This window comes from Amyelois transitella, chromosome 8 (assembly GCF_032362555.1).
Source record: "Amyelois transitella isolate CPQ chromosome 8, ilAmyTran1.1, whole genome shotgun sequence".
Taxonomy (NCBI): Eukaryota; Metazoa; Arthropoda; class Insecta; order Lepidoptera; family Pyralidae; genus Amyelois; species Amyelois transitella.
Window position 1 is genome coordinate 1,860,055 of NC_083511.1, and position 21,182 is coordinate 1,881,236.

General features: G+C 32.9%; 1 protein-coding gene across 4 annotated transcripts in view; it reads left to right on the top strand.

Annotated features, from left to right (window-relative positions):
* Positions 1–21,182, top strand: part of LOC106137368 (axoneme-associated protein mst101(2)) — a 134,371-nt gene that overhangs the window by 23,487 nt on the left and 89,702 nt on the right. The gene's annotated exons all lie outside the window — the stretch shown is intronic.

Below are 21,182 nucleotides of genomic sequence, written 5' to 3' on the forward strand. Positions count from 1 at the left end.
TGAAGTTGAAACTGCCAGTAACCTAATTTACACACACGCATTGCACGTAGGTAATTAAATTAACCAACAGTAATGTCGATGATTAAAAACTAACAATCAATTTACTACAATACCAGCGAACAGTAGAACATAATATTTACCAAGTTAGGTATTTGACAGGAAATAAAAACAGTAAAATGATACGGCTTTTTGCGATAATGACTTTGCCTACTGTAAATTTTACCGGTACATATACACTCGTATATCTAAAATGTTTTTCTTTGAACTGACTTGATAAAGAAATTTTAATTATAAATTAGCGATTTATAAAAGTGAAGTATTTAAATTATTCTCTTTTCGATTTTGTTTTTTTGGAAACCACCTACTGTCTATTTTTTTAATGTGCCAGTTTCTCTCGAAATTGTTCAGTCTCAATAAAAAATAAATGAAAGTACTTTGAATACTTTGTCATTCTTCATTCAAGTTCAAATTTTTAAGTGCGTAATTCATGCACTTGACCCGCTTGATCTGTAGTTTGCTGATTTGACGTATCGATAAATTTTACTGACAGTTTTTTTTTATTATACTTACGACAAAAAATACTAAGTTTTATTTAAGTACGTGTAGTTTTGAATCTACATTAATAAATGAGTATTATGGTCTCTAAATGTAAACCTTTTCCCAACTTGACCCGAAATCGCACCATTTGTGTCATTACCCGAATGTATTTTGACTGAAACAATTTTCGTGCCAGGTTCAGAATAATCGCGATAATTGCCCTCACAAATATACCATGTGTCTGGTTAAAATTATTCCCATTTAATTATACAGTTAATGTATGGGTTGGGCAGCAATTTATTACCACGAATACTCATGTTACGAGTAACGTATGGATATAATAATGTTAGCTAGATAGGCTTAAATTTAGTTTATACACGTATGTATGTGTGACGACATGAGCATTTCTACAAATATTTTTGTTGGCTTCAAAGATAGCCAAAAATTTGAATATAACCATATTTTTTTACATATTTCAAAATATTTGAAAAAAAAATTTGATCGTGCAAATCCTATTAATATTATAAATGCGAAAGTTTTTGAGTACCTATGTCAGTATGGATGTTTATTACCCTTTCACGCAAAATAAAAAATAAGAGTAAAACATACAAAACAGCACAAAAAGATAGAGATGGTACAAAGGCGGACCCATCGCTAATGCAATCTCTTCCAGTGAACCTTTGGGCGGAAGGAAACCAAACAGAAGATTGGCGTTGGCGCAGAGCAAGATAAATAAATGTTTTAACATAATAAAATGAGTACCAGTTGTTGCACATAATTTTTGCAAGCAGAGTGAGTGCTCACCTAACTGGATTACTCTACATTGAAGTTATTCAGTAAAGTTACATGCTATAATGCCGTGTAGTTCCAGACACTTTAGAATTAGGACCACTCTGTATCTTTCCTAGGGATGTCGTTAAAGGCAAAAAGCCAATAAACTTGGTATTCTTCTTGTAGCCTTTTACGACATCCGTGGGGAAGATATGGAGTAGTCCTATTCTTTTCTATTGGTGCAGGGAACCACACGGCACTTCGCCTATATATTTGCACAAATTCCATTTGTCTTGTCTCTCATTAATATAAAGAAATGTACATTTTGTAAAATCCACACCTAACGCACGGATTTTCATACTAAGGAATAGTTTGTGTTATTTATAAATTTCTAATTGGATAACCTCATATCCATAAAAATTCTGCTCTACTCGTAAACGGGGATTGCGTTGTTGGCTATAAAACTTACTTCTGCGTATAACAAGGTAAAGTACTCGTACTAATATAAAAGTTATAATTCTCTTTATTGATATTTTGCCAATTATTACTGTTCCCAGGAGTTAGCCTTCATAGGATTTCCCGAAAATATATTTCTTTCGATGCCCACATCATTATGACTATTTGTCTATGCATGTATAGCATCTATATTCTTTGCAGCGTAGACAGAGTCGCAGATAACCAAGTGATGTTAAGCTGAGTAATCCGTTAAATTCTATTTTAACATACAATATAAAATGCCTGTTTCCCAAAGGGGATTACTTTTGTCTTTCAATTTGTCTCGTTCCTTTAAATATGTAGTTTTATCAATATTTTTTAAATCCGCTATAGAAACTTGTTTATTAGTCTCTAACAAGTCACTTTAATTTATGAAATGACCTATATGCGTACAGGTAAAGCGGTTACCGCTATAAATATGACCATAAACCTGACACATCTACAATCCATTGTATACATCCAGTCAGTCGCAACAGAATCGTAAAGAACTTTCTACTCTGAAGCCGACTAAAGCACTCGCCTTGATTGTCTGTGCTTTCATAAGCTTTTACTCTATGGTATAACTAGAAGAAGAACAGGTTTTTATTATGGTTGTTTGTAAATAAATTTGTTTTGGTGGCAATGACCAATATCACGAAATAACTATACCACTAAAAATTTATTAATGTAATAATTTTTTGTAAGAGTTCCTACAATACCTTTATTTAACTCTTACTGTGAGTTAAATGACATAGATCGACTTAGCTCCGAAGTAAAAAGATAAGAACTGATGATCGATTAAATGGTAAACAATAAATCGAATACACTCGATCATATGCCAAGTCTTGTTAAGCATACGGAAATAAGTGAAAGTTCTCCTGCCATATTAAACGTCAAAGAACCGTGATAAGACATGTGCACGATAAGCTGGCAAGATAAGAAATTATTAATTAAGGGTGTAGATGAAAAATGCAGTGTTACATCACAAGACTCTTGTATTGGCATTCAAAGGAGAGAGTCATTTACATTTTAATTGATATTTCTTTATATTGATTGTCTATTTTGAGAATTCTTATGATTTGAATAAGTAAGTAATAAAAAATGGGGTTTACTTTATTTCAATTATCGAAATCTGAACAAAAATATTAGGTTGTATAATTTAAGATATAATAGAGGCGATAAAGAACAACCATTTTATTAAAAAATTCTAATGTTTAGTGAGCAATCAGTCTTAAACATGGCATGTTAGCCACACAGTTACACTTTTAGTGAAATTTTTCTCCTGAACAATTTCGGGATGCATTACTCGTATAACTAAATTTAAACTTTATCGTACTCTCATAGCCACGAAATTATTAGAGACACGAGAATAGAAAACTCAGTACACGATATCCTCTCTAATTCATTGATACGTTAACATCAAGTTTTTCTACTTCAAGTTAGGAAAAACATCCAAATTCCAATGCAATCATTAAATTTAACTTCGAACGGAGTATTGGGCAAGTCTGTTATATCTACAATGATACTCATTTGGATCTCACTGTAGCTGATAATAACGACATGCGAACCAGTAGGTACAACAATAACGTTAGATATACCATTGAGGATACCATTCACTCTTCGACACACGACCTCGTCAACAGCGATTGTTGCCATCGGAAATGTATGAAAACACACCTTTGTTGTTCTTTTTACATCTTGTTGACTATAATCGTTTGTTTATTTGCATTCAATGGACCAATTGATGAGCGGTTGTTGGTGGGATCTGTTTTGTTTACTAATACTATAGAATTTTAATTATTTTGTTGAAAGGTGTAACATATTTTGATGATAGTGTTGCAACATTTGACTTTTTTTGAAGCATCAAGCATTCTATAATTAATTTTCGGTTGGAATTTGCTTTGTTTATCAATGTTTGGCAGCTTCATGTAATAACTGCATTCATTTCACATTGTGTAGTAATCATTGTCACTTTGTCCTTAGACCACTCTTGCCGTATTTGGTACCAAAGTTTCTGCTTAAGAAAGAATCTGACAACCTTATGATTCAGTAGCATTAAAAGTATAAAGTTTTACAGAATAGAAAATTCGATTACTAAGATGACAATAAAAGTTGCGTCTATTTTTGTTTCCGCTTGATTCAGATCGCCATCGGATTCGGATGTTAGGTGAATTAGCGACGGCCATTTTTCACCACCCAAGGTGCGCGGTTGTTGACTTTGAATCTGTTACTGTTTTAAGTAATTCCACGTCGTTATCTTCTCGTGTAACAGTTATGAGATTGACATTTTTTCCTTTTGTACAATTAGTGATAGAATTCACAGTTTTAGCGTAACTTACACTAGTTGTAGCTTCTTCAAGGCGCAGCGAAGTTTTAAACTTAATAATTAAGATTACTTTTACTAAATGTATCTTAAATAGATACACTTAAAACAGCCAGTTCAATAATTTATGCGTTAGGCACACACCTTATGTAGTAAGGAATAAAAATAATATATCTACCTATAAATAATAATACAAGATTAATGAATGATCAATAAAGTGTTTCACTTAATAAATAAGATGACCCTTACCATTAAGATTCAGTGGTAACTAACACAGATACTCACAAAGCAGCTAGTCCAATAGAAGTAAGACTTGAAGCAACATCAAAGTACCGTGAAATAACGGCGCGACGCATCCGTGGCCGATTGGTTGCAACGCTCCAGCATCCACTTACGATACTGTTATATGTCGATTTTATTGATATTATATATTTAAAACTACTCTGTCCCGGCAAACGATGTTTTGCCATATAAATAATTTTAAATTTCTAGTTAAAAAAAATGTTAACGGTGGACAACCCTTATCACTAAGGGGTTGGGGGTAGATGTTGGCCGATTCTCAGACTTACTCAATATGCTCACAAAATTTCATGAGAATCGGTCAAGCCGTTTCGGAGGAGTACGGGAACGAACATTGTGACATGAGAATTTATATATAAGATGACACTTTATGAATAAAGGCTTTTATAAGATTGTTTCATGTTAACCATACTTATCTATATTAAAGACAATTTCTTGTTACTTTGACAAACTCAAAAATTACTGCATCGATTAAGACTATACTCTGAGCAGTATGTAGAGTATAGAATTTAATTTCTGAAAATTTGAGCTGGAACGAAACCTGAACTTGCTCAAAAGTCTAGGTGTACTAACCAAATACGAATTAAATAATAGCATATGACTTTCATTCGCAATTATGTTGTATGTTTTGTATTTTAGTCTTTAAGATAAAAATAACGATTATGACGAAAAAAAATATTATGACGGAAACAAAGAAAAATTGTATCCGGCTGATACATCCATGATCTTAATATTCATACATCAGTAACTAACCTATGTCTGTAGTTAAAATATATTACTAAGAAATCTATTTAAATGAGGTTTACTGATATGTGTTAGGCTCGCTCCGACTTAAAAAGTGGTTTAAACAAATTTCGCTTCCACTCCTCTAAGACGCTATACAGGGGGTCAGCTTTTATGTGTTGAAAATGTCAATAAAGTTTTGCGGCAAAAGAAATCGTGGCAACAGCTAGTTCGAAATATTTCATCTTGCAGTTTTATTATGTTATCTTCTTTAAGAGCAAGTCAAAGAATATTTTTTTTCCACTTATCTTATCAATCTTCCAAATTTAACTCTTAAACTCATTAATTAAACAAGTCTACGAAGCGTGGCAATAGCAAACTATACGCAAGAAATTTATACTAATAATGCACTGATTTTAATTAGTTGCTACTTCGAGTATGTCCGATTTCCAATTGATTCTCGGTAGAATCGAAATTCAGGATTGCGTACACGCAACCTGTGCGATTGAAATTATTTCCGCCGATTTACTGGAAGTTGGAAGAGTTAATAGAGTTAATATTATTAGGTTAAATATTATTAATATATGTATTGTGACTTTGGTGTTATGACATTAAGAAACCTAAATAAACTACTTCTACTATTGGAAGAGATTTCTATTGAAATATGTAGCACCTTTGTTCTAAAACTACTTTATTAAATGCTCCTGTATATATATATATATGAACATAAATAAATAACGTCTGACGTCCTGGTGAAGGGTCAGGTCAAAAGTGCCCGAAACCGCCGAGCTTGCATGAAGAGAGTTATGAATGTGGATGAAGCAAAGGATTAATTCATTATTAATTGATTCTATCATTAAGCCAAATAGCTGAACGTGGCCATTCAGTCTTTTCAAGACTGTTGGCTCTGTCTACCCCGCAAGGGATATAGACGTGACCGTATGTATGTATGTATGTATGAAGCAAAGGAAGTATGCAGGGATCGTGGCAAGTGGAAAGAGGTAGTCTCTGCCTACCCCTCCGGGAAAGAGGCGTGAGTTTATGTATGTATGTATGTATGTATAAATAAATAAACCTTTGAAGGCAAATAGAAAAAAAAAACACTCAGATCAATGAATTTTCGAACTATTGTACCGAGATTTTTTAAGCTTTTCAGATAATGCCATTAAAAATTGAGTTAAATCGCCCTAAACATGTATATAACGGTCTTTTGTGGTGAAAATTTATTTTAATTTTGTCTTAAAATGTACAGTACAAACCAATAATAGTGATAATTTGGTCGGGTGATGATGTGGTACATACGAGCGAAAGATTATATGATATGCATGCAAACATGTCATATGATATGGTTATTAGATCAGTAAACTAAATAAACTATTTTTCTTTAAATGAGAATATGTAAATTTTATGTTTCCAAAGAAACCTGACCTAACTTTATTTTTTTTAATACTCATTACTTTATTTGCATTCTTAATGTAAGTGACAGGTCATATTCTTACATATCATTGTAACAATTAAGGACCCTTTTAGGCGCAGCAATCCAAAAGTCAACCGTCAAAAAGTTACATTTAATGAAATTTTATTTACAAAGTCATAAAAACATTCAACGATCTCCCATACATTCCATATAACATAATTAATTTATAAATACCAGTAAAAATTGATTAAATATTATTATCTATGTATAGATTATAATTTATATGTATTGTATACATTTGTATACATTTGTATACAATAGATCATGCTATGGTAAAATTCATGACATCAACAAATATAGTATTATTAGAATATACAGCCTTGCACTTTCAAGGTAGCAGGTGTTAAAATTACACTGTATGATGAATGCAGGTGCATTGTCTCCATCCATCATAGTAATTGGACGAGTCAGGGCGATCAGGCAGGAGTATGATGGATAGCAATAGCCAAAATGGATATTAAGCAATAGGCTTAGATTAGGCACATTACTGAGACCAGTGGACCAACGAAGAAATTTAAAGCAACAATGTTTAGGTAACATTAATCTGAAATACACACAAACTCAGTGAATATAGGACCCACTAGTCATTCGGGAGTAACAAAGGCAGCTGTCGTTTTTGGAAACTCCTAATTGAGCGAAAATCAGAAGCAGGAAAAAGCTAGTAACTTACTACGAGTACCTTGAAAAATATAGCAGTATTATAAATTGGCAAAGACTGTTGCCAGAATTATTTTCAATATAGAAAATAAATAGCGTGACTGACCAAATTTCTAAATTAAAATTTCTCTTGCTAATGATCTTTCAAATCACGCACATAACGACTACTGCCTGAAATTTACAACGGCCAAGAGCTCTTTGAAATGTAAAGATTAAAAATTATAGTACACCATTTCGTAGTTGTTTACTATTGTAATATTAATAAATTACATATTTCACGTCTTTATCCCTTACGGGCTAGAAAGAGCCGACAGTGTCGAAAATACTGAAAGGCCACGTTAAGCTGGATGGCTTAATGATGGAATTGACAAGTATGTAGATGTGACTACGGGAATAAAATATAAACAAAATAATCTTAATGATACAACAAGTAAATATCAGTTGGTCAGAGGAAAACGTGGAGATTCAGATGGTGACAGGTTGCTAGCACATCGCAACAACATTGACTTCATAAAAGCGATAATTGATAAAACAACTTTTACGCGAACAAATGTGTCTGTTGCGACAACGTTTAGAGTATTGCTGTGTATGAGTGCATATTACATTTATTTGATTGCTCAAGCTGTTCTGTCGCATAATGAAGATAAGGAATCGAGGTCAACATTCTCTTTTCTATACGAAAAATGGCTTAGGAAAATTTAAAGACATTTTTTGTAATGATACCAGGCAGAAGCCAAAATACTTTAAACTCTTCAGTTTTTTAGACATAAAATATTTCTTATTTATTCATTTAACAACACGTGGACTTAATGCCGCAAGGCAGAGAATGCCAGTCGAAACTTTGGACCAAACTGAGATTAATGTACAATGGTATTTTCCGGTACATTATCTTAAATGTTTGCGTTCTATAAGTGGAGCTATCTTTCAGACCACGTTCATCCATTAGACAAAATATCGATAACGACCAAACTGTTATTTCTTCACTTGTTATTCCCCAATTTACAAAGGAACCAGAAGTACCAGAACCGCGTGACACAACCAGCAACAAACGTAGAGTAGTTTATGGCCTCCGGACCTATAATTTGTTGGCACTTGTCAAGCACTAACCAGGTAAGAAAGTTGTTAAACACATATCTATGGTAAACACGGTCTGCAAACAGCGGGTTACACCACTTTCCACTTATCGCCAAACCGTAGACAATTTCATTAACTGTGATGTTATTATTAAATCAATAAATAATTTTATTAATTGTCTTGTTATATTAAATAAAAGGAAAGGTTTAATTTTAACTTTCTCTCATGAAACGTTTTGTATTGTATTTCTATCGATTTAATTTCAAGAGTTTGCTGCCTCATACCAAAGCACCCCAAGAGCACATAAGAAAACTATTAGTCTTTTAAAATTTCTTTCCTTTACCAGGATGTCCTTAATTCGATCAAGATACGTTCGTCTAGGCCTTCCCACTCCAACCTTTCCCTCCACACTCTCCTTGTATATCTGCTAAGTCAACCTGCTTTCATTCATCCTCTCCACATGACCAAACCATCTTAACATACCCTTTATGTTTATATCTTCCATCTTATTATAGTCGTTAACCGACGGAGAAAATTGGTCGCGAATTCTTTACGCACGGACGAATGACAAAAAATGGCTGGACAAACTATTGATGAACCAATAAATTATTACTTGTATTTTTGCTTAAGAAATTGAGCCACAGTGATTTTAGGTGGGTTATGCTCGCAAATTAAAATTGCTAAATTGAACGACAACATTTTCTTTATGAATAATTAAAAACATATTTTTATCCTTATGCATATTAAAAGCTTTTTTTATTTCTCTTGGAATACTTAATTGATTTGTACTACAAAGAACAAAGTTCCTATTAAAAGCAAGACTGGCAAGAATAAGAATGCTCCAAGCATTAAACACTTACATAATTTGTAAAGCACCTCAATTATACCACCGCTGACCTGATGATTAAGGAATCAGGAAGTGGTCATCATGCAGAACCAGACTGTCATTACGTTCCAGGTAATTCTCACCCATGATTGGCTAATCACTGGTATATTTATAGGAAACTGTCACTCATCCGTCATATTGTAGACATGTATGTCTGTTTGTTTAAGACTCTTTAATGGGCGTAAGAAAATTAGGGGGCAGCGCCTTGCCCACCCTGAAAGGCTTGTGAGCTCCCAAGAAAAACATTTTTGAATACGCTAATCACTTGAAACTAATTCTACATTACAGTTTTCCGAACAAATGTATTTTTTTGTTACGTGATTAGTTATTATAGTAATTTTATTGTAGTTTTATTTTGTAATTGCAGGTGTACTTATAGATTTGCTATTAAATTAGAAACGGTTAAGATTTAGCTGGTCTAGATTTTTTTTCTAATCAGACTCGTCTTTGACGTTGTTTCCAATATTATGTTGCACAGTGCCGTACTTTGTAACAAGATAGAATTTTGCTGATGTACTCGTAGTATTGCCTGGTTTTCATTTTGAAAACCCACGTATGGTCAATCTTGCATCTGGACGGATACCCAGATTATAAATAGCCAATGATGGAAATAATTTTCCACTCGTGTATCGATGATAAAGACACGTTTATATGAAAAGTGGATAATTGACATTTAACCTAAATATCACATTGCAAATACTCGTATTTGCATAAATTATTTTTGCATTAGCTAAGTGACCAATGTTGGTCAACGTTTGACTCGAAATTAACATAATTTACAGCTTGAAAAGAAACAAGTTGTTCATGCGTGGAAAATAAATGAATTTATTTATTTATCTCTACCTATTTACATCACAATATCATCGGTGGCCTGCAAGTCATTATGCCTATTAAATTTTAAAATTCTAAATAATATGGTATGTACTTTGGTTTTATTTTATATTAGTACGTAATATGATTGGCTTTTAATTTTAATAGTAAAAAAAAACCAGCTTCGTGTAGATATACGCACCTCCCGTAAATCCATCTCAGTTTGGTCCAAAGTTCGACTGGCAGAGAATGCCTTGTGGCATTAAGTTCACCTGTTGTACATTTTACGTGCATAAAGTTTAAAATATTTTTTTTTATAGCAGTGGATGCTGTTTAATAAAGTTTAATATATGAGTCATTATTTTTGTTTCACCGCGGCCACACTGTAGGATATCGATAACGCAAATTACCGATTGACTTATCTGAAACGTAAAATTAATCTTGACGGACGTCCGATCTACAATTTGTATATTACAGAAATACATTACGTAAAATATTATATTACAATACACCGGCTTACATTACGTGGGGCAAGGCGTGAGTGTACACCATCCGATATTAATAACATTGCGTTGATTAAAAGTTCACTTTGAGCGAGTAGAACCAAATGAATTGAATGGAAAAGTGAAAAGTCCATATGCAAAAAATTTAACAATATACCTTGCTTTATAATATTACTTACTATTCAGTTGCTGAAATGAGAAATTCATAAAATTTGTAAGGCAACATACGTACATACATAAAATCCTGCCTTTTTCCCGGAGTGGTAGGCAGAGACTATATCCTGTTTTCGCAAGGCAACACATCGATGATATCATTATCCTATAAGACTAGATCGTTAAGGCCTATTGTACTAACTATATTCAAGTAATTAATGACTCTGACTCTTTATTGCAAACAAAAATAACGTTAATATATTATTTCTACTTATTTTTCATACTTTATGCCACGCGGAATTGCGCAATGCCACATGACTCGCCCGTTATTTCACTTTCCTAATCTGAACTCTTGTAATATTGTAATTGTGAGAAAATTTTAATTACATTGGACATATTGATTTATAATGTTTTTAACATAATTGATATAAGGTTTCGTAATAAATTAGTATCTTAATTAATTAATTTGATGATACTTGTTACAGATATTTTTAAAAGTGTGTTTAATAATAACTGGAAATACTATACTAAGATAAGTTTATGTTATGTATTATGGTAAATAGAAATGTTTTTTTGATTTATTTATTATTTACACTCGTATGATAAATAAGTAATTATAAAATGTAGTTTGCCATCATTATTAAGAGTTTTAATTTGACTATTAATTATGATTTTATTTATGTCTTGTTTATGTTATTAATCCTAATGGTATCTAGATCAGAAAATACGTCTTTCCTGCGGTCATCTGCTTTCTAAGAAAATGAATGCATGTTTCAGGGTAACAATTTGTAGATTTATTTTAGTACACAGAGACAAGGAAACAAACAGACATTATAACCTTCGCCAATCTAAAATTAAATGTAGATTTAAAAACCTAGCTCAAACTTCCAAGGACAATGATTTTTATATTTTTTATTGAAAAGTTACTTACGTTTTTTGTACTAAAATATTTTCATTTTGTTTATCATGGTATTTATAAAAACACTGAACTATCAAAAAGAAAAGTAAAATAAGTTAAATGTTTGTGTACTAACTACTTTTTAAATCAATTTTATCACTGTAACATTTCTGATTACTAATATTATCAGTCTTCATTGACGTAGTTCTATTTTAGTTTTAATAATGAGTTTTTCAAAATACCATTAATATAACAAAGGTTGTTTTTATAACCGTCGTCGATTATTTTCAAAGGTTCAATGACTTGGTATTTTGTGTGGGCCTACTGATGAAGAAGGCAAATCTTATTATTAGATATCTATTAAATTCAATCAATTCCACAAGTGGCTGATTTTTTTTTTAATTTAATGTACCTAATATTGTTTTATAAAAAAGAAACGCATAATTAAAAAACATACAACCCCATGAAAAGCGAATAACAAATTTTGTATTATGACATTTGTTTTAAAATTACTGTAGATATTTATCCTTCAAACAATAAAAACTAATGTTTATTTAAGTATGTACAAGTGATATTTGTTTGTTATTTCAAAATATCTTTTTTTAAATGCCAATGTTACAAAGAATTTGATTATGTTGAGCCTTGTGCATAATAAACACAACATAAATCAATATAATAGCAATTATAACTGCATAAATCTATTAATCGATGAATGTCACCAATGATCAATAGCAACCTTGATGCAGTCTCACGATCAAGCATTCCGACATTTTAATCATTTGCCACCACACTGCTGGTGGAGATAACTAATTTGATCCATTTCTGTCAAAACTATAAAATAACATTGTAGCTTTTAATGACGATAATTTTACTTTTGTGAAATGGAACGGATAACATAATGACCATAATACTAACTAAAACAATGAAAAAAAAAAACAATTCCTTTTTCAAACGGAAAATTGAACATCATTGGATGTGACGCAACAATCGAAAGAAATAATTATGTTTGAAAATAGAATATAATCTAGATACGCTCGGGTGAAAGTGACCGTCGATCAAATGTTGGATCGTGTTTTGGGTGAATGATCGGAGACGATTAGAACAATCATTCATAAACAATACAATAGAAGTACAATGTATGAAACTAAATATGACTTTTTAAAATTTGTTGAACTGGTCACAAAGACATCCTTCTTCCTCCTGGCTTTAGTCTCACTTGCATGCTCACTACTCTGGAGAGACGCCCGGGGTTTCGCCTTTAACCATGAATCCTGGATTGGGTGAGTCAGGTTTTTACACGAAGGGATTCCCGTCTGACCTCCGCAACCTGTGCAGAGGAACCTACCCGGATCGATCATAAAACTGAAAGGTCATATTAAAATGAGGTATATCGTATAATGCTGATTCGTTTTAAATATTTGCAGATTTAAAAGCGTTTAGAAAGACTTTAATTTTAAAATACTAAACCTCGAACCACCACATTCAGAACAAGGCTGAAACGTGCACGCAAAACCATTTGAACTAATAAACCTCAACGAATCAAGAAGTTCTGAATAATTTCGAAATCAATTAATCGGTATTCAGCATAGCTATTGCAAAACTGATACATCATCTGGCTTCCCATAAGCACATAGGACCTTGAAATATTAGAAGTGAAGTAACTCCAAGTGCTGGTCTAAATACTGGTAATTTGAATACAATGCACGTAATGCTTGTGACCTGTCAGATTTGGTTTCGTAAGAACCGGTTTTGGATTCATGTCTCATTGCTCCAGATATTCATTCAATATTGACAATACATAAGATTGATAACAACAGGAATAGTTAAGCATAAGACAGAGATGATATTTTTTAAAATTCAAGAGTATTACAATAAGATCAAGAGCTTTTAAAGATGTACTTAACAAATCCTTTTAAATCTGAAACTGGAACGATTCCAGAGCTCTCCAGAGTCATTACCGCAGAAGCTAGCAATATTAACGACACCACTTTTCCTTGTAATATCTCATCATCATCATGACATTTCACTGTCTATTAAACGTTTTCCATGCCAACAATTAGCGTAAATGAGTCTGTGCTACTTTACATATAAAAGACACTTACATATTTATAGTTTCATAAAACGTTGTATGGAAATTATATCAGAAAGGTTTACTATCAATTTATTGAGATTTGCAGGGCCCTAAAATGTTAAACTTGATCGGTATTCATACTAAAAACGTGTATCACATTATCAATTTAAGGTATTTATAAGTCAAGGAAGCTACTTAGACGGTGAATGAAACAATTCAGCGGATGCGTATCCTGCAAAATTTGCAACAGCCCTATTCCAAGAATCATCATAATTTGAATAAGACTGCTTACAGTTACAATATGCCAATGACAATTTTGTCTTGAGACAGACTCTTGTGGTCGTGACACAGAATAAAATGAGTTGAATCGTTTTAACCGGCCGCGAGTATAGGCATGAGAATTTGCCAAAATTGCTCATCAAATTGCTCACTCGTAATGACAGGGAATTAAACTTGTGTGTCAAGTTTTATGATCAATGATATTGTTTACGTTATTATGGCTTTGAATCCCAATTCTATCATTAAGCCAAACAGCTGAACGTGGTTTATCAGTCTGTTTAAGACTCTTAGCCCTGTCTACCCCGCAAGGGATAAAGATATGTATGTACGTATGCAATATTGCTTTTACAGTAGGAACACATTCAAGATTCATTGTTGCAGCACTGTTAATTACTGTTTGCTTATAATTACCCGGCCTTGATTTTCTTTTATAATTTATGAATCCATAAATGTTTATAGGTTATACCAACTAGTCGTTTGCGTTTACGAGTTCAGTACTATTTTCATTTTTTTATCACTAAACTCAATTTGTTACAAATAATATATCATTTGTAACAATTTAAGTTTAGGCATTCAGTACTATTTTCATTTTTTTATCACTAAACTTATATTGTTACAAATGATATATCATTTATGTAGCGGATACTTCTGGCAAATTAAAGAACCACAAACAGTTGGCAGTTGTTTCGAAATCGAGTCAGGTGTCCATTATGACTTCCATAATGTGGTACTATGTGACTGGCTATCGACAATTTGTCCGACTATTGGGAAGAGAAAGTGTGAGGTGAAGCATTAGACCCAATTGGTACAGTTAGTGGCCAGTCTTTGACGGACAAGTGGTAATCAGCTGTTGTTGACAACTAAGATGTCCTGTTTGGAAGCTTCCAATGAAGATCAATTATTATTGGAGTACCCAATATTAGATTTACGGAGGATCTAATTTTACTTGATTGGTGTTAACCGTAAATTATACTCGTAGGTAGGTACGTAGCATATTTTTTTTTATTGGTGCTGTGTCTTTCCCGGCACCAATAAAAAAAAAAAGAATAGGATCACTCCCATTTCGTTCCCATGGATGTCGTAAAAGGCGACTAAGGGATAGGCTTATAAACTTGGGAATCTTCTTTTAGGCAATGTGCTAGCGGCCTGTCACTATTTGATCCCAATTTTATTATTAAGCCAAACAGCTGAACGTGACCTAAATACTGCTTTTCAAGACTGCGGGCTCTGTCTATTCCGCAAATGATTTTGACGTGATTATACATATGTATGTATGTACGTAGCATAAACTAATTATTCACTGCGTTTAATATCAATATAATATTTTCAATTCAATGACAGTTCTTGTGTTCTTCACATACATAAATTCACATAATTCACTCTGACTCGATCAATGTGAAGCGGGCAAAGAATACCGTAACGTTGTATAGAAGTTAATGATTTTCTCGGGCTAAATGAGCGTTGTTCGTCAAAGTTTGATAAATGTTATCGTGCCGGTGCGTGCTTTAAGGCTTTTGAAAGAGATTAAGTTTTAACTGTAAAAGCTGCATTGTTGAAACGTTGAAAAGAGTTTACTACAAACCAATTAAATATATTTGCATAATTTTATTGAATTTAATTTTATTGAAGTGTGTGCCTTGTGGTTATGGACAGAATATTGTATGTATTTTTTTTAATAAAATAAATGTAAGTAATTTATAATGTTCATGCTGTCTTTGTCTTCGTATAGTATAAAATTTACAAAATGTACGCTCGTGTTATATTTTTTCGATACAATTAATTAAATTCGTCCAGATACTTCTGATTATTTTACATTATGTGCAGTGTAAAATTGATATGATATTAACCTTTCCATGTGGTCATTTTACTTTTCTCCTTTATTTTTTCAGAGAATATTTTTATCTTTTTATATCATACTCTTCTCTTGTTTTAGTATCCAGTCATCAGTTGCTTCAAACTACATCTTTAACGATCATTATCTTTACGTTCGTTATAAAGACTCAATTTTTATGCGTTTTTAATTAAGCTGTACGACGGTTATCTAAGATGTCAGCAATCTCGTTGTAATTTCAATGTCACTTCGGGTCATTGGCCAATGATGGTAGACATCTGTACCGATGTTAATGACTTGACTATTTATGGCTGTGAGTAAACATTTGCTCTTAGCGTTAAGTACCTACTATTATAGCTTTTAGCCGTGATTTATGTTGATATTTTATGATTGCATTATGCATTTCTCAAGTTAATTTATTTTTAAAGCACTTTTGATATGGTCATTTGTCGCAACTGTAACGACCTATTTAAATTTCTTTCTATTTTAAATAATCAGAAAATAAAAAAAAAGATTTTTTGCTCCATCTACGTCTTTTTGTCCATCTATGCCATGTGGTAACCGGATCCAATAAAAAAAGAATAGGACCACCCCGTCTCATTCCCATGGATGTGGTAAGAGGCGACTAAGGGCTAGGCTTATGAATTTGAGAGCTAGAAACCTGTCATTATTTAAATCTCAATTCTATCATTAAGCCAAACAGCTGAACGTGGCCTAATCAGTCTTTACAAGACTGTTGGCTCTGTCTACTCCGCAAGGGATATAGACGTGAATATATGTATGTATGTCTTTTTTACTATTTCTTTGATGAACTGTTTAACTTCAAGCTTATCTTACTTATTGTCTTATTCTCTCTCATCTTTGCGTGTCACACCGTCTTACCGGACCTTCTGACAGTTTCTCTCTAAATACTCCTTGCCTTGCGTTCACGCCATAAAAATGACGATCCTTTCTCTTTTCCTCATCAAATGCCATTCTTTCATAAGAATCCACCGGAACTAAATGCGGAATCCAACAGGGCGCGGAGTCAGGTGTGTGACCAATGTGATGTGACGTTCCGTTACACGGCGCGTGCGCATTATACCCAGTAAGGAAATATCACATTGAACTTATTGGAACGCGTCTTTTTTCAATTACAGTTGGTTTTAATTTGTGTTTGTTAATTTTTTATATGAATCGTTATTATTTTGGATAAAAAGATTTATCTTTGTAAATTGTCGTTGTTACAAAAAGTCGGTAATGGTGTTTGTTCCACTATTTCTTGGCGCTTATAACATTTTGGTCCAAAACTGCTTTTTTTAAACATTCATACAAAGTTGACATAATATGTATTATTATAACCTTAACATTTAGGTAATGAGATGGAGATTAAAATATAACTAAAAAGATATTGTATTATAGTAACGCTTCAGTAAAATATTCGGTTTCATATTTTGCAGGCCTTATATAAAGTAAAAGGGTATTATATAATTTTATGGACCTACAGCACGACGCATCAGAACGCAAAACAGAAAGTTTTTATTACTCATATGTTAAATTTTCTAATTTCTTAATGACTGCTTCACACGTACTCGCATACGTGCATAAATTATCAAGTTCAACGTGATTTGTATGAGATCAATTTGTATAATACGAGTATGATTAATGATGATTGTTTATGGATTCCGAGCAAAGAAATCGAAATAGTATCTTATATTCTACAATTTCAATTAATGAATGACACGACGTGCTCTTTAAAAATAAAAATAAATATATATCAAATGTAACGATCATTTTAAATTTAATTTTAAACATGCTAAGTAGCTTTTTGTCTGAAATATGAAGATATTGATGCAAAATATAAAAAAACACATTCTTTTTTTTAAAGTTTACATTCAATAGTTTTAAACCTCACGCTATCGATGACATAATTGTGAAATTTTATTGGTTTGGCCTTAAAAATAAGATAATAAATATTTGACAAACAAGCAAAGGTGAAATACATCAATATTAATGAAAATAACGGATTATTCACTAGGTCAGATGCATTATAATATTGTTTACATATTGCACAAAATTTATATTAGTCTTTTATTTTTACACCTGACCAAAATCAGTGAGATGGAGTATTTTATCTATGACACAGAGTTATTAATAGGTATTTAAGACACTATGGTCATTACCACGAACGAATCGGCAGATTTTGATTCCGTATTTATTTATATAGTATTGAACAACACGACAATTACTAACTTTTATTATTTGAATATATTTTTAAAATTTGAAGCGAAAAGAAAGAAATAAATGATATCGAAGGGGTACGAAATGTGTACAAACTTATGAATTTCATCAGAGAACGATACCTTTTTTAATTAAGTGTGTTTCCTTACTGCCATGCTGGTATAAAAATTTGAACTTTAAATGCAGGTGACACTTAAGTCCTAATAAACCAGATGATATCCAGAACATTACGTTTTTTATATAAGAGTCGATCATAGCGGTACTACGTCTTAGGGTTAATGGAGCATACGAAACAATGCATCGATGCTTTTTTATTGCAACATTGTCTCAGTAACGGTTAGACTGGCAACACTGGGAAACTAAAAACGGTCGCATTGTTATAATTTCGGAGTTCATTCATTGAGAATTTTAATTAATTAACTGTAAAACAAATTGTTTGTTTAGTCATTGTTCTAGTTTTGTAAATTGCCAGTATGTTTTTTTTTTATAACAGTTCTTGTTCTAGAGACGTATGGAATGTCTAAGATAATTATGTACAGTGAGCCGAATATATAAGGTATATTTAACAGTTTCTTTATGCTGCTGCTCGATGCAGACTCCGTAGCATGGTATGTGCGTCGCTGTTTGTATCGTACGAAAAACTATCGCTGTTTCGTTTTTTATCATGACGTTTTATTTTCGCGCGAAATAAAACGTCCCATGCTACAGGGGCTGGTATACTTTTATATATACCTCACTGTACTTATGGAATATATTTGATACATTGCTACTTACTAAAGCAAATGTAAATCATATTAACAAAATACTTTTTGTCTTTTTCCAGGTAAGTTATTGGAACCACTTAGAGAAATTACCGTTATTGGGAAAGACGGTAAGTTAACTTTTTCCACGTTTTGTGAATCCCAGATATATCTCTCTGAACTGCCCGGGGTGCGCCTTAGTACCATGATATTGGGTAAATAAGGTTTTTATACGAAGTAAAAACCTTATTTACCTAATATAATGGTCCTAAGGTATATTATGGTCCTAAAATAAATTATGAGAAAAATTTTAATGAGTAAAAACTAAATCTACTTATAAAAAAGGTGATTAGGTACAAACTACAATTAAATTTACAGTCACTGCATTATCATCAACCTGCGGGAGTGAGCCCAGAAGGCTGGCAGCGTTGCCTTTTTTAATTCCAATTTCAAAATCTTCTTTTCGACGATATGCCAGCAACCTGTCACTATTTGAATCTCAATTCCTTAACTGTTTGCCTTTGAATCTTTCCAAGACTTGTCTAACCCGTAAAGGATAAAGACGTGATTATATGTATGTGTCATATATGTAGGTACCACGAGTAGATCAGTGCCCAACCTCACACAAAACACTCACTCACTCACTCCCTCACTCACACTTAGTCCAGTTTTTACGAAACTAGACCAACAATTACGTGTAGGAGTAAAGCACACTTAATTTTTCACTAGTAACGTCGAGCACTTGACAAAACTAATAGATTATGCATAATGACAACTGTTTACTGTCTACGGTTACGTAAGCCTTTTGTTTTTTTTTTATTGTAAGCTGTGTTACGCATGTCGTTAGGCTAATTGTTACAGAAATACTTCGAATCTTTGAAAAGTAGATGATTTTGTAAAAGGATTTTGAACGGTCAAAACGTAACATTTTAAGTACATATATACATACATATAATCATGTTTATATATATGTATGTGTGTACATATATATAATAAAATATTTTGCGGAAAAGACAGGGCCAACAGTCTTGAAAAGACTGATAGGTCACGTTCAGCCGTTTGGCTTAATGATAGATTTGAGATTCAAATAGTGAAAAGTTGCTAGCGCCCATCATCTAAAAGAAGAATTCCAAGTTTGTAAGCCTATTCCTTTGTCGCCTTTAACGACATCCATGGGATAGAGATGGAGTGGTCCTATTCTCTTTGTGACAGGAATCACACCTTACGTAGAACACAGAAAATAATAACTGTTATTTAGGTATGTTATATTTCTGTCAACATTTGTTGCAACCTGTCACTAATTGAATCTCAATTCTATCACTAAGCCATACAGCTGAGCGTGGCCTATCAGTCTTTTCAAGACTGGTGGCTCTGTCTACCCCGCTAGAGATATAGACGTGATGATATGTATGTATGTATATTTCTGGTAAAGTTATAATTAAATTCGTGGGTAATGAGTGGAAAATAGCTTTAGTGTATGATAATAACAAGAATACCGCTACGAATTAAAACAAGTCCGATAATTATTGGACTAACCCAGTTATTAACGTAATATTTACATATACAACACACGTAACAAAAGCTCATAAAAACTCGTTAGTTCCTCGGTCTATTAACTACGGTACGGTAAAGTTCCACTTGGGGTTACAAAAAGATTGACACTTACTGTATTCTATGATGCATTCATTCATAGAGCTGTTTTTTTAATAGATTATAAAAGTTCTCTTCATAGATCGTACACACGGCTCAGGAGACACCTGGGCCACCCCACATAGACCAATCAAGGCGAAGTGGCATAGCTATATCCGGAGTTCACCGTACAAAGGGGAAATACCTTAGAAATATTCTATTCAACACTGCACATTTTAGGTTTATTTTATCTCGTTTATTTTTAATTAACTATATGCCTGCAATTCCGCCCGTGTAAACAAAAAATCTTGTTACCTCCATCTCCACGGGCATTTAGGGAAATCCTCTCTTAGCTCATACCATATCAAATCTGCCTATATAGCATGACACGCGCGATGCTGTTATTATACCGTGAAAAACTATCGCTGTCCCGTTTCCGGCCATGATAAAAAGCGAATCAGATATAGTTTTTCGCGCGATGTAAACGGCGTCACTCGTGTCATACTACGGAGGATGGAATGATTACATTTCCAATCTCGGTTTGCGCTGTGCGTTGATATGACAGTCAGTCAGTCAATCATTTTCATACATACATACATATGGTCACGTCTATATCCCTTGCGGGGTAGACAGAGCCAACAGTCTTGAAAAGACTAAATGGCCACGTTCAGCTTTTTTGCTTAATGATAGAATTGAGATTCAAATAGTGACAGGTTGCTAGCCCATCGCCCAAAAAGAATCCAAGTTCGCAAGCCCATCCCCTAGTCGCCTTCGACGACTTCGACGGAAAAGAGACGGAGTGGTCCCATTCTTTTTTGCATTGGTG